The sequence below is a fragment of the Rhea pennata genome, chromosome 3, assembly GCF_028389875.1.
Source record: "Rhea pennata isolate bPtePen1 chromosome 3, bPtePen1.pri, whole genome shotgun sequence".
In the NCBI taxonomy this organism is placed as follows: Eukaryota; Metazoa; Chordata; class Aves; order Rheiformes; family Rheidae; genus Rhea; species Rhea pennata.
The window spans coordinates 128474906-128487471 of record NC_084665.1 but is presented as its reverse complement, the minus strand read 5'-3'; the positions used below and the strand labels follow the sequence as shown (position 1 = coordinate 128487471).

The 12566-nt window shown below is 60.1% G+C and overlaps 1 protein-coding gene across 1 annotated transcript in view; it reads right to left on the bottom strand.

The window, feature by feature from the left end:
* Positions 1-3305, bottom strand: part of PTK2B (protein tyrosine kinase 2 beta) — a 28688-nt gene extending 25383 nt beyond the window's left edge. The window contains exon 1 of the mRNA XM_062573331.1: positions 3243-3305. The gene's annotated coding sequence lies outside the window, so the exon portion shown is untranslated. The remainder of the gene's footprint in view (positions 1-3242) is intronic.
* Positions 3306-12566: the final 9261 nt, after the last annotated feature.

The window sequence follows — 12566 nt, the reverse complement described above, 5'->3', positions numbered from 1 at the left end:
TTGATTGCCAGTCGTTTCTCGTGTGCGCTATTATGCTGCTCTGTGGGCTTCTGGAAGAGAGTATCTCCCCCAAACTGAAAGTAAAGAGAAAATTTTTACCCTTTAAAAAGCTCTTAACCTTTCCGTCAGGAAACATAAACAGTTCAAATGTATTTTTAAACACGAAATATTGCGAATGGCCCGCAGAGCCTGAGGGTCCCTTCCACCCTCGGTCAGGCTGCGGTTGCAAAGGTTTCGTTCCGGACGTGCACGGACCCGGAGCAGCACACGGCTCTTACTTCCCTTCTCCGTAGCTGCCCCGAAACGGCGTGATTTCTACCCCGTTTCAAGGGATCGCAGCGCACGTTTTGACCTCGAGGCTTTCCCCGGGGCCCGGCGGCAGGGAACTCCGGGCGCAGCACCGCGAAGAGGTGCACGGCGAGCGCCTGGCCGCCGCGCTCCCCGGAGCTGTCCCGCGGGGCCGGAGGCGGCCGAGCCCCCGCGACGGGGCCGGCGCAGCGAAGCCCTCGCGCTCGGCGCCCGGGTTGCCGTCTTCGCAACAGGAAGGCTTCGGGGTGGGGGGATTTCCAGCCTGAAAGCTGTCAGCGCGTCAGCCTTCGGAGATAAAAACAGGCGGCGAAATGGCCCAGTTCCTGCCGGGTGGAAACTCCACGCTCGGGGGCTTTCCCGGCGCTCCGGGGGGCTGCGGCCGGCAGGCCAGCGCGCGGCACGGCCGGGGCCCGGCAGCGCGGCCGCGTCCTTCGCTCGGCGCTGCCCGGCCCCGAGCCCGGCCCGCAGGAGGGCGCGTTGCGGGCCGAGCTCTCCGGCGTCTCTTAACGGAGTACGAGACCAACGTGGCGATGCAAAAAACCTTCCTGCAGCTTCGGGCACTAACAGGGCAGCTTTTTAGGCAAAGCACACTTTTAGGCCACAATACGCCTCGCCCGCTTTCAAGCTATCCCCATTTTCATGCCCTGAAAACACCTCTCTTTTCGCCACCGATTGCAAAGGGATCCCTAGCTACGTCTCCAAATGCCGCTGGGTCGCCCAAGCCCTGTCGTATGAAACAGCCGCGCGCACGGAAGATGTCGCCAGCCCCGAAATCTGCAGCACTTCCTTCCCTCCACGAGGCCTTTCCTCAAAGTTGGGGGTATCCCAGTTCAGGCGCAAGGCACCGGTTAAGCTGCCTTACTGGCAGCGAGGGCTTGGGAGGAGTCTTCCGCCCGAGGTGGCGGCTGGGTTTTTGCGAACGGCAAGCAGAGTTGCCACGAAATATTTTTTTTTGCATTTTTTTTAAGAAACATTTGCAAGCTGCACATCTGCAAATGAAAAAAGGAAAAAAAAAAACAAAAGAGCCAAATCGATTTGGCAAGGTCTGCCCGGTGGCTCACGGGAGCTGCATTTCAAGCGCGCCAGGTTCCTGTTTCCTTCCCCGAGACTAGTTCCCCAAAGGGCCCCGGCGGCCTCGGCGTGACGCGGCTGCGGCCGCCCGCCTCCCGGCCGCGGGGTCCGCGCGGGGGCACCAAACCCAAGGCGCAGCGATTCCCGACCCTCGGCATCGCACCGGCAGGGTTCCCCTATAGAAAAAACCAAACATCGCCCCCCTGGCTTCGGAGGGAGACGTCTCCCGCGGGGGGGGGGGGGGGGGGGTTCGTGCTGCCCGTCCCGGGTTTTTCTCCTGCTCGCCCGTCTGCCCCCGTGGCGGAGCCTTGGGCATGACGCGGGCCCCGATGCTATCGCGAGCCCGACCGTAAGCAAGGCTCCGCGCGGAGGGTTCGCGTCTCTGCCAGCCGCTCGTGAGTAATAACCGTGCCAAGGAAAAAGCGGAATGATTCAGAGGTTGTTCTCCCAGCCCGCCCCGCGCCGGAGGAGCCTGCGCGCTGCAAACCGACAGCCGCCGAGCGGGGAGGCAAGGGCGACGGACGGGGAGCGCGGCGCCGGGGCTCCGCGCGCCGCCGGCCGCCCGCCCGCAGCCTGCTCCGCTCCCCGCCTTGCCACGCCGTGCCCGGACCCCTCCCCGCCCGCGAGCCGGCGCCGCCTTCCCCGAGCGCTGCGCGATCGGGCTTGGCCTGAGGGTGGAAATCCCGGCGAGGCCAAGGCAGGAGCCGGGGCGGAGGAAGGGTGCGGGGAGGACGGGGACGTTACGGGAGCGCGTTTGGGTAGCGGCGAGTGGGAGCGGGGCCGTAGGGAAGCACCGTGTTCCCGCTCCCCACCGAGCCCAGGGCTCTCCTCCGGCGGCAAAGGGGGTGAGCAGGAAGACGCAGAGGATGCAGCGGGGCGCCGAAGCCGCAGTTTGGAGCCGAGAAGCCCGGCACCAGCTCCTCGGTCAGGAAACCTGCTTCACCCGCTGCATCACCCGGCCCCGGCGTGTCCCCAGGGGCATCCGCTGCTGGGATGACCCAGCCCCAGGCTGCTCGAGGGAAGGAAAAGTGCAAGGAACAGCGCTTGTTAGCCAAGCCAGACTCGGGCTGGGGTCCGCAGGCGCCTCGGGCGCATGGGGGCCGTTGCATCAGCCCCTCTGGCCGAGCTCTGCGTCTGCAAGCAGCCACGCGCCCTGCGAAACGCTCCCGTCTCCTGGCTTCCCACAGCCCGGTGCGCCCCGGCGGACGCCCACGCGCCCGTACACGCAGGCCGGCACGCTGGCCGGGCCCCGCACCTCCCCGTGCCGGCAGCGAGAGCGCGCTGGGCCCCGCCGTCCCCGGCACGGCGTGGCCCGGGGCAAGCGCCGCCGCTGAGCCCGGGGACCAGAGCACCCGGGAGCGCTGCCCGGGCCCACGATAACGCTGTGCCAACGCTCGTGCCCGAGCTTCTGCCGAGCCTGCTCGGCGCCGCCGCGAAACGCGACCCGCTGGCGACCCACGTCCAGCCTCCCGTCCTCGCCGCGGCGGGGAAAAGCAGGCGCGTAAGGGGTTAACGGAGCTCCCTACCTTTCCACCCACCTGCGGAGCTGGCGGCGGGCTGGGCTCGTGCGGTGGGCACTCCGCGTCCCCCGCCCCGAGAGCCGCGGGCACCCCGAGGGAGCGGCGGCCAGGGCGTTTCCGGGACGGGAGACGAGCTCGCTCGCCCTCCCGGCCCGGAGGCCCCGACGGCGAGCTGCACACCCGGCCCGGCTCGCACTTCCTGGTCTCGGCTCGCTTCTCTCTCTCCGCGTTCCTCCCTCTTCGCCCTGCCTCCCTCGCGCGCCCTGCCAGCGTCGCCCCGGGGCAGGAAGCGTCCCCCGGCCAGCCCCCCGCGGCGCCCCCAAAGCGCCCGGAGATGCTCACCTTGGCGAAGGCGCCGGGGAGGGCGCGGGCGGCACCTCCGCCCGCCTCGGCCCCCGCCGCTCCCGGCCCTGCCCGCTGCCCGCCTCTGCCTCCGCTCGGCGAGGGCCGCTGCTGCCGGCGGCACCGGCGGGCGCGGGAGCCCTCGCCGACGGGGAGGGCCGGCCACGGCAGGTATTTATCTGGCAGCTCGTTACTGGCGGCGAAACCGCTCCTCCCCGCTGCCCACTTCCTGCACGGGCTCGCCGAGCCCGGCGGGCGCCGCCAACTGCATCCCGGTGCCGGCGACTTCCGCCGCGCCAAAGGAGGAAAAGAAATGAGAGAAAAAAAAAAAAGGCAGGCGACGAGGAGGTGAGGACGGCCCAAGTCCGCTCACCTGCTGGCTCGGCCTCTTCCTCCCGGGGAGATGGGTCTAGGCAGCTCGCCGGCTGGCCCAGGGCTGCCGTGCTGGGAGCTGGGACCACCGGGAAATTTGGGCAAGGAGCCCAAGGCGGCTCTACCGGAGGGCAGCTTCCCGGCTCTGCTCTCGTACCTTGGAGGAGCTTGCAGACTGCCCTCACCAAGTCCCGTCGCTGACGGTCTCTCCTGCTTCGAGGCTGGTGGCAACTGCGGGGTGCCGGTTCCCACGCTGCAGGACCAGCGACAGGAAAGAGGATGGTGCAAGAGCCTCTGTACCAACATCCACGCGCAAGCGGATGGGGTGTGCGTGGCCGTGCCGGACCAGGTGGACAGCAGGACCTGCCTCCCAGCACCACAAAAGACCTGGCCCGGGCTCTGGGGCAGCAACAGGCTCTGCCAAAATTCAACGCCGTGACTCCTCAGAGGGGGTTGGCAGCTCTAGGAATGCAGAGGGGCTGACGAAGAGCTGGAGGAAGAGGAGGGAAGCGCTAGGATGTCCCCCCGCCACCAGGCACGCCGGCAAGGGGAGTCATGATATCAGCACACAGCAGACCCCGGCCAGCGCCTGGGAGGCCCGCACTCCTGCCCAGGGTGCCGGGAGGGCGCTGGGGAGCATCGCCCCATGGAGCAGGAACTGCCGCACAGAGCGGGGAAGTGGGAGGGCAAAGCCGCATCGCCTGCCGGGCAGGCAGCTCCTTCCCCTCCCCTGTCAGCTTGGCAGACCTCGGGCGCGTGGCAGAGCCACAAGCGACGTGGGCTCCAAGCCACAGGGGCCTCGTTTGGCTAGCAGGGGCTTCCCAGAAAGTCACCGTCCCCACCTAGTCACCTGCCCCCACAGCAGCTTCCTTTTACGACTGCTCTGCCCAACATGAGGCATCTCTGCAGCTTGGTCTGGGGATGGGGGACCAGGTTGCAATGGGAGGTCCCTGGGGGTGGCCCAACTCCTGCTCAGTGGCCACCTCATCTCCTCCGCTCTGGGACTCCATCACCAGTGAGGCCACACGGCCCCACTGCCCAGCAGGGTCACGGGGAGGCACAGGAGCTGCAAGGCTCCCGGGGAACCCCCGCCCTTCGTTCAGCAGATCCCTGCCGGGCAGCACCATCACCAGATGCACCGAGATCCCTCCTGGCGTCGGCACCTCTTGCTCTGGGTCAGAGTCCTGCTGCGGCGTCGCAGGAGGGACAGCGGTGGCCGGGGAGCCAGCCGCAGCCCCGGCGTTAACACAGGCGGGCAGCACAGCTCGTGGCCAGGCGTGGGTCAGAGCAACCCAGCCAGCGTGAGGTCCACTAGCCCGAGCACTCGTGTGACCCAGCCCCGGTTGTCTCATCTCATGCCCAACCGTTTCCTCCTGCATCTTTCCTCCTCTGTTCAGAAAAAGGTATCGTTCACTCTCCTCCCCTGCTCCCCAAAATTAGCATCCCCTTTGAGGGGTGATGCACGGAAGCGACAGATGTTACAGAAAGCACAAGCTAGCCCGTACCACCAAGGAGTGAGACACAGCTCCTTCAAACTGCAGCCACTGCAAGACCACCGGAGCCTCCTGGCTAGGCATGCTCTGGCAGCTGGACACGCACGGGGCAACACCACCTTTCTGCACCAAGATAGATGGGGAAAGAGCCACAGAGACCAAAGGGCTTTTGGGCAGCCTCGCAGAGAGCCGCTCTTGGGGGCCAGGAGTGCTCTGCGTTGGCATGGGGCAGTCACTGTCACCCCCTTTGCAGCCTGGCCCGGCCACCAGCGGTGCCCAGCTCCTGAGGCAGCAAGCTCCGTCTCCCACGCTGACAGCGCTGCATGCAGCGCAGTGCTGGCAGCCTGCACCCACTCTCCTGCCCAAAGCCAGCCAAGCTATTTAACTACCTAGATACCACTGAGGGGTAAAGCTACCTCCCAGTGTGGGCTGGCAGCTCGTGGCAAAGGGCTGCAGGGAAGCAATGGGTCCTACCGGCTTCATGAGCTGGGCAGCCGAAGGCAGAGACCACCAGCTCCCGGGGACTTGCTTCCCCTCTGCCACAACTCCATGAAGCAGCGTGCACCAGCTCCCCTGCGTACACCTTCCTCTGGCCTCCCTTCCCTTCTCCATCCCTTTGCCCTGGTCCCACCATGCTCCCGAGGAGATGCCTGGGCTCCACTCAAGTCGAGTTGTGAGAAGCGCTTACGCTGCTCCAGCCCGGTAGCACCCACAGAGCCTCCGCAGACTAGGGCAACCCTTCTTCCCTATGATCCGTGCCAAAAATTGACCCAAGACCCACCCAGAGCCCATGCCAGATTTAGCCCGAGAGACTTACAGGAAAGCTGGTTTAGCAGCCTGCTGAGCCATCCCATGCTCCTGCACCGAGGGCGAGCTTGTAGCTACGAAACGCTCAAGAGAAACAGGTTTCCCCCCTCCTCCCCCCTTCCCCAAACCACCCTCTTCATTGGCACAGAGAGAAGCGATAAAATCTGACAGGATTTATTAATAGCACCTCTCCCATCACTAGGGAGCGGCGCTTAGAGAACGGCTTCAAGCACCCCAGTGCACGGCTGCTCGATGGGGAAAGGCACCAACTTACTTTTGCCAGGGAGCAGGGACGGGGCTCGAGGGTCCAGGCGCTGGAGGAGGAAGCCAGCTGCAGCTCCAGAGCCTCCAGCAGATGATTCCCTTGCTGGAGGGACCGGAAAGGAGTAGAAGTTGCATGCGCCAGAGTCACGTATGAGAAGTGGGGGGACGATGCCAGGAGAGGCAGCTGGGGGTGTCCTTTGAACAGGAGGGTTGGATGGAGTGGTCCCCGCTCACTTGGAGCTAGTACACAGATGCTGCATGTCATTGCTGCCATCTTGAGGCCAGCTACCCTGAGGAGGAGAAATACCCTGCGGTCCCCCACAGCAGCCTGGGGAGCTTGGGGCTGCCCTCATGCCTGGACCCTAACACAGCGTGGGTGAAATGCGGCGGTCGCAGGCAGAGCTGGGGCTCCTACCTGCCTTCCGCAGGGGAGGAGTGAAGACAGCACCATGTTACACCACCACATAAACAGGGGACACACCGTCCCCTGGGCCACCAAGCCCCAGAAGCTGGCTCTCACAGGGGAACCTGCTGGTTAAAGAGGGTTTTAATTAAAAAACTCCACATGACCGATTATTTTCATCCAAAATCCCGGCAGTGTTTTCAAAATGTCGTTCTGAACGTGGGTTTGAGGAAGAGTGTACAGAATGGCACAAAGAGAAGGAAATCTTGGGTCCCTTTTGTTTGCAGATACAAACTAGAGGCCTGGGCCTGGACACATTATTGGTATCAGAGGTTTAAAACATTGGGAATGGGTTTGAATGACATGTTCAGGTGAATCCGGAGGGATGTTGTTCTGATTTCAGCGGTGCAATGTTTGCCTTTTGCAGAGGTGAGAGAGCTGATGCTTTCAGATTCCAGTTCCAGGAAAGCAGTTACTTCTATTATTTACTTAGGAACCTAATTTTCTTTTCATGTACAGGGGACGAAAAATCCCCTTCCCAAGTAGCTCAGGCCTTAACTTTATTAAAACAGGAATAAGAGCAGGCTTCCACCATGGAGTGAATCCTAGTGCAGACACTCCTGTGTAGCCCACAAAAGTTGATGCTTTTGCAGCCCTCAATGATGGGGAGACACCAGCCACGTCAGCTCCACAATATTAAGCCAAGAATCATATCACATTGGAGTGAGAGTCTTAGTACTCAGGTATTTTGAGGGGCTGTCAGTATGGGCCCAGATAATTCCTACTACTACATGAAGGCCCAAACAGGAGCATCTCCTCTCCTAAGTGGCACCAAGATGACTCACAGCGTGTAGAGTCTGTAGATGTTCCCCACCAGCACAGTATCTCTCCTGAGCCCGGGGTCAGGCTCTGAGGATTAACAGAATATGGCCCAATATGGGGCTAGATTTGCTCTTATTTTGCCATCTAGTGGTCCCTGGTGAGATGACCATTTGGCTCACAGGACCCTAACCTTCTGAAAGCCATCCTTCCACTCATCGCAGCTTCAAAGGGGCCAAGCAGGCAGCATGGTGAATCGCAGGCCAATAAGGTCCTACACGAATTATCTACTGACATTTTTCTCTTGTTTGACCTCACTTCTGCCTGTGCCTATGGTCCCTACGCTATCCTCCATTTCACTCAGCCCAGTAGAGCTGAAATCTTACCAGCGGCTTTGAACAGCCCGAACTCATTTTCCCAATATCACCTTTGAAAGGTGCATTTCAGACGAAGTGAGCAGAGGCGACAAGGATGAGGCTGACACAACCATGTCTGGCCAACTCAGGGTTGCAAGACATCCTTTTCTCCTCCATCGCCAGCAAATGGTGCTCACCAGGTCAAGGAGGAAAGATGCTGCCTGTGAAACTCCGAGGAAGAAAGCTCCTGGCTTCAGTATGCCCAGATATCTGCCCAGCAGTGGGCCACGGCTGTGGAAACCAGTGGAGTTGCCTGTGTTGTTGCCAAGGGGTTGCCATGGTATTTGTATCTGCGGTTGCCATGGAGAGAGGAGGAGGTTGGAAGTAGGGAGGCTGCTGCCAAGGCCACCAGCATCTCACCCCAGCCCCAAGGGGCTGCTGCAGGGGTCCTCTAGGGATGGAAACCCCAAAGCCACCAGGAGCCAGGCAGCTGCTAAGATGGCCTTCTCAGAGTGTGAAAGGATGCCCACGGATCAAAGAGACCGGAGTGGCCAGGCACACTGCAGCCTCCATCTGGAGCAAGGGACCCTCGCAGGGTGAAACCCACTGCTCCAGGGACAGCACGCTTTCCTTGGGGCAGGGACACCAAGGAAAGTGTTCACGAGGACATCCCTGCTGGGGGGCCCAGTGCGGCCCAGGACACAGGTGCGGGTCTCTGCCAGGGAAAGGCCACAGGCTTTGCCTTGCTCTGACAGCACAGAACCAGCTCCTGTTGGGGGAGAACCTGTTGCCCACAAAACACTGCACACTCCCTCCTTGGGCAGCACCACTCGAGGAGCCGGGCGGATGCCCATGTCTGGGCCAGTGTGGATGGGCCCTGATTTGGGGGGCAGCTGAATGGCCTAGTTAGGTCCTGCCTGGCCGGGTCCCACTCTGGAGCTGCCGTATCACCTCCAGTGGAGCCAGCCCCTTCTGAGAAAACTCCTGTCCCCACCTCACAGAACAAGAGCAGTGGTGTTTGTGAAAATACACAGACTGGGTAATATGTTTAGGGTTTAGTTACCACTTGGGAGTTTAAAGGCCCCGTTGGCTGAGGCCTATCATGCAGGTTTCTGTACTGTTCTAGCACTTTCTTTCATGGACAAGCTGTGAACAGGGTCACTGGTAAAAAATGAATAAAATCAGCCTTTAAGCGTGAAGGGAGTCTAGCTGTAGCCTTCTATAAAAGGAAAGGTTTCCAGATATGAACTTTAATTGGTTGGAAGCTTCTGAAACATGCAAGAAAGTCCATAAAAAGCCTCATTAGTGGTGGAAGACAGACATGATATTGGTGAGGTTTGCTGTGAGTGATAGTGCTTTGTGCTCTCCCCTACATAAAGCTGCTGTTCCAAGCTAACCCAGAAATACAAAGAATTTCTTTGACAGTGGGGACATCTCCAGGCACTGCTGCAGCAAAGACACACTGCCTGCTTTCACCCACTCTGCCCTTGAGCAGCTCCTGCAGCCTCAGGGCCCCGATAGCCCTCCTCGAAGTCCTGCCTACACCCTGAGTTACCCTGCCTAGGGCCAAGGTGTTGGCCTAGGGCAGGGCAGAAACATGCAGTGCCTGCAGAGATGGCTGCAGAGCTGGGTGGACAGGAGCTTCTGGGGGAAGCGAGGCCACCTTCTGGGAGCAGAGAACTTGGTACCTCTGGGCCCTGCTGGAGCAGAGCAGCAGCACCAGCTGCTTGCTTGCCTGGCTCAAATCTGGTCCCTCAGCTCTGGGATGAAGCGAGCTGAGGTGACAGGGATAGGGCTGACACGATTGTGGCTAGCTGCCTCAGGACTCCAGGACAGGGCCTTCTCCTCCATAGCCAGCGACTTGTGTTTACCAAGGCAAGGAGGGAAGGGTTCTGGCTGTGAAGAACCAGAAGAAGAAGGCTCCTGCCTTCAGCATGCCCAGATATTGCCACAGCTATTTGGACACCAGTGGAGTTGCCTGTGCTGTTGCTGAGGGGTTGCCATGGTATTTGCATCCGGAGTTGCCATGGAGAGAGGAGAAGGCTGGGAGTGGAGAGGCTCCTGCTTCCCTCAGCATCAGCCCTCGTTGCTACCCACCAACCCCCAGTGCTTGGTGTGACTGTCGTGTGGGACTTCCCTGACCACGTACATGCAGTGCCAGTCTTCCTGAGCAGCACTGCAAGGCCAGGACAGTGTGAGCCCAAGGAGCGTATCACCATGCACCATGAGACAAAGCACTGCTGGGAGATGGACCTGCATGCTCAGTCCCCCTGGACTTGTGTATGTCTGATTTGCTTAAGTGATCCCTAACCCAATCCTCCTCCACCAAGAGACAGTCTTCCTTTCTCTAGACTTTCTCCCTCATCTCCAGGGCCTGGGATTCCTGAGGGCTGGTGTTACCAGTAAAGACAGAGGCAATGAAGGCATTCATTATCTCTTGCCTTTTTTGTATCCTTCGTCACCAAAGCCCCTGCCCTGTGTAGCAGCGGGCACATATTTTCCCTAGTCTCCTTTTGTTACTGATGCATTTGAAGAAGTCCTTCTTGTCCTTGACACGTCTTGCCAGATTAAACTTCAGATGCCTCTTGGCCTTCCTAGCCTCATCTTGTACACTCGGACAACTATATTCCTCCCAGGTTATCTGTTCCTGCTTCCACCTTCTGTATACTTCCTTTTTCTGTTTTGAGTTTTGCCAGGAGCTCCTTGTTCATCCATGCAAGTCTGCTGCCTTCTTGCTCTCTGGGACAGACCACTCTTGAGCTTGGATGAGGTGATTTTTGAATATCAACCAGCTTTCTTGGACGACTCTTCCATCTAGGGCCCTATCCCATAGAATTCTTCCAAGCAGGTCCCTTAAGAGACCAAGCTTGGCTCTCTGCAAGTCCAGGGTTGTGATCCTGCTTTTTGCCCTGCTCCATCCTCGCAGGATGCTGAATGCCACCATCTCATGGTCACTGCAGCCAAGGTTGCCCCCAACCTTCATGTCACCTACTGACCCTTCCTTGTTTGTAAGTACAAGGTCCGGCACAACACCTCTCCTCATTGGCTCCTCTATCAGGAAGTCCCTAAATCATCTCTGATTTAGGCTTTGAACCCCAAGGCTTTGAACAAGCCTGCCTCCCTTTCCCAACACCCCCTTGGGAGGATGCATTTCAGTTCCATCTGGCTCCCCCCCAACTTGGGTCCTATGCAGCCTTCTTAGGAGTGGAGAGGACACACAACCATTACACCAGCTTAAAACCCAAGCTGAACTTCTCCCAGTGGCAAGAGAGAGAGACAGGAGGGGACACATGGAAGGGAAACCAGAACAAGGGGGACAAAGCACAGAACAGGACAGGACATCCTGGGAGGATGAGGGCAAAGTGCATTGTCCAGCTCCAGTCAAGGTTCAGTTCCTGGTGCAGATGGAGCCACCATGACTTCTGCACCATTCAGAGGTGGCATGGTTGTGCTGGTCTGGGGAACCTGATACCCTGGCTCTGGGATGAAGCGAGCTGAGGTGACAGGGATAGGGCTGACACGATTGTGGCTAGCTGCCTCAGGACTCCAGGACAGGGCCTTCTCCTCCATAGCCAGTGACTTGTGTTTACCAAGGCAAGGAGGGAAGGGTTCTGGCTGTGAAGAACCAGAGGAAGAAAGCTCCTGCCTTCAGCATGCCCAGATATTGCCACAGCTATTTGGACCAGTGGAGTTGCCTGTGCTGTTGCTGAGGGGTTGCCGTGGTATTTGCATCCGGAGTTGCCATGGAGAGAGGAGAAGGCTGGGAGTGGGGAGGTTGCTGTCAAGGCTATGAGCATTGCATCTGACCCCAAGGGGCTGCTGCAGGGGCCCTTGGGAGACACAGGTGCTAAAGCAGCCCTGGAGCCACCAGGATTAGGGCAGCTGCCAAGGTGGCCTTCCCTAGTATATGGATGGATGCCCATGATCCAAAGAGAACTTCCCTGCACCTTTCCACTGCATGCCCTCCAGCTACAGCCTGGTGTGTGCTGCCCCATACCAAACCCCAAAGTAGCAACTCTGGAGCCACCTGCTCCCTGGGGCCTTCACAACCACCTACTCTGCCTCTCAGGCTCTCGGCACTGTCACCTGTCACAGAAGCGTGACGGGCTCTTGCCAAACGAGGAGAGACTCGGATGCAGCATACAAGATCACAAGGATCAGAACTTCTAATTGTGTGCACGAGGTGTCCCCGGGACAAGCCCTAATGGGGGGACCCGATCGCTTCATTGGTACCTAATTTATATGATTCATTTAGTCTTACATATTCATTTCAGCAGTCATAGCTTGACACGCTTCCCATGGTTGTCCAGTCACCATCGGCAGAGCGTGCCTGGCATTGGGCAGGAACTGGCCTTTAACCGTCACGTTCTTTTCATACCCCTTCACAGTCGCTTCCTATTGGTTTTCACTGTACTTTCAGTGTTGTTTGCCATATACGTGACATGAGAGGGGAAGAGGTGAAGGTTAGCACTGCTCGGTGACGTCTCCTCAGCCAGAAGACGGCCAGTGGTGGGGACCACCGCTTCCCACGAAACGGCTACCAGGGCCGGCCCTGCAGAGCGCGGCTGAGGCAGCCGCCCACCCTGGGCCCGGACTGCCCGGATTACGGGGGGAAGTGCCAGGATTACGGGGGACACGGGACACCATGGAACCGCCGCATTTCCCTAGCAGCAACCCCCGCGTCTGCCGCCGCCCGCCCCCTCAGAGCGGCTGCGCGGCATGGCGGCGCGCATGCGCGTTGCCGGCGGTTGCGCTGCCGTGCGACGCCGCGCGCACCGGCTCGGGCCGGGGCGGGGCGAGCGGGGGTGGG